Source organism: Eptatretus burgeri, chromosome 8 (assembly GCF_056783735.1).
Source record: "Eptatretus burgeri isolate ZD-2024b chromosome 8, Ebu_testis_v1, whole genome shotgun sequence".
NCBI lineage: Eukaryota > Metazoa > Chordata > Myxini > Myxiniformes > Myxinidae > Eptatretus > Eptatretus burgeri.
The window spans coordinates 36,391,042-36,393,196 of record NC_140968.1 but is presented as its reverse complement, the minus strand read 5'-3'; positions in this window follow the sequence as shown (position 1 = coordinate 36,393,196).

The window sequence follows — 2,155 nt, the reverse complement described above, 5'->3', positions numbered from 1 at the left end:
AGCTGCAAGGCTGGGGATTTGGAGAAAATGACTTCTGTATCCGTTAATCCATGGCTGGACCAGGGGTCAGTGTATCAATGGTTGGCAGCACCTAAGGCCGGGTTCACACTGCGTAGCCTCTGTTTCAGTAATTGCTGAAAAATCAAATGTAATTAATTACTAGTTTAATCATTGCAGTTACCTTCATGTCCCTCGATTCTGCACTCTCACCCTAAGCTACGACACGGGTGTCCACCCCTCCTTCCTACCCTTGCTACTGCTTGTTGCGCTACAGGTGATTGTACTTACTCGTGTCACACGAAACCTGCCGTGAAAGGACAAGGCTCGTTGCAAGTTGCATCCCTGTTGTATGAATAACCGAGAATTTTTATTTATCAAGTGCAATACTGCACAGCTTCATGAGGACTTGCTGCACTTGTTGGGTCATGTGATGAAGGGGACGCTCACAATGGTCCGAGCGAGTTGTGGCTCACAGGGAAGTCGTGGCTCACATGAAAGGGAAACGGAGAGCTCCTTGTTTGCCAGGAAAGTAGAGAAATCTCATACTATATCGCTACGTCCATGGTATGGCCAAATGCCTAATCCCGTCATGGGTGATCCAACAGACTTGAAAGCCATTTCCACAGGTCACACAGTATTAAAAACCCCAGCACTGAAATTGCAGCAATTGGAAAGAGAAATAGGGGAAGGGGGATGCGAGACTATTGCAACACCCCTGTCTGTCTGTCTGCCTGTGTGTTCTATCTGTGTGCGTGTCCGCGTTTACACATTTTCGCTTTAAAAATGGTTTTCTCCGAAACCGCTTGTCCGATTGATGCAAAACTTGACATAATAGGTCACATGGTGCAGCAGCCATATTGGATTAAAGGGGAAAAAAAATTGGACATCATTTTCTCCAAAACTGCTCAACGAAAAAAATCGAAATGGCATATGTCATATGTCATAAATTCCTCATGGGGTGGATAGGGTGATAACAATGACGTCATCAGAGCAGTGGCATTCGAGCCATAATTGGTTGAATCGAAATCTTTGTTCGAAAAATCTGAAACTTCATATATCTGATCTATCACCGGATGTGAGTGAGGAATTAAATGTATGAGGTTCATAACCCATGCCAAGAAAGTGTGTGACAATAGTGTACATGGATGATACAGGTATGTAGGCCATTGAACAGCAGTGGGCCATAATAGTAATGTGTTCATTTTTGTTTGAGGTGAAACTATGTGTTCTACAAGTGCCGGTCTAGTTTTTAATAAGTAATTAATTTAGACGAAGATGTGGGAATGGTTTGGGGGGGGGATTAAAGAGTGTGCCAGCGGGAATGCAAATGAGTAATGACAACACGTTAGAGAGCATGGGCACGCATCAGTAGTCATTCCCATTAAATCGCTGAACTTTAAGGGGAATTTCATTGAATTTGATTCCCACAAACAGAGAGAGAGACAGAGACAGAGACAGAGACAGAGACAGAGACAGAGACAGAGACAGAGACAGAGACAGAGACAGAGACAGAGACAGAGACAGAGAGAGAGAGAGAGAGAGAGAGAGAGAGACAGAGACAGAGACAGAGACAGAGAGAGAGAGAGAGAGAGAGAGAGAGAGAGAGAGAGAGAGAGAGAGAGAGAGAGAGACAACCGACTCCTGAACAAGTCGATACTCCATTGTTAAAGGTGTTGCCAAAGCTGCGCTCGACGTCAAGTCAACCTGAACAGGAATGTGTCCAGGGGGATCGGCACACGATGGCCTGCTCTTTTCGTGAGGTAACCACTGATCTTTAACGTGCGCAAGCAATCAAATTCCCGTCCACGGAGGCTCGGCCTCATCAATGGCGGTCTTGAAAGAAAAACGTGGGAACTCTTCATGGCTGCGAATGAAAGCTAAAAACCCATGGTGCGGCTGGGAACGACAACGGGTGTGAATAAATAAGTGCGGCAATGTGATTGTTATTATTATTTTTATCTTTATTTTTATTATTTTAAACGAAGCGGGTTGGAATATTATCGGACCGATTAAAGTGTGTGGGGAGGCGAAGACGCTGTTTTAAAAGCTGTTTCAGCGAGGGTCGGCAATGCGAGAGAGAAAACAAATAATTAGAACAAGTCTGGGGAATATCGACGGACAGAATGAGTGGAAGCGAAGGAATGCGGTCGGCGTT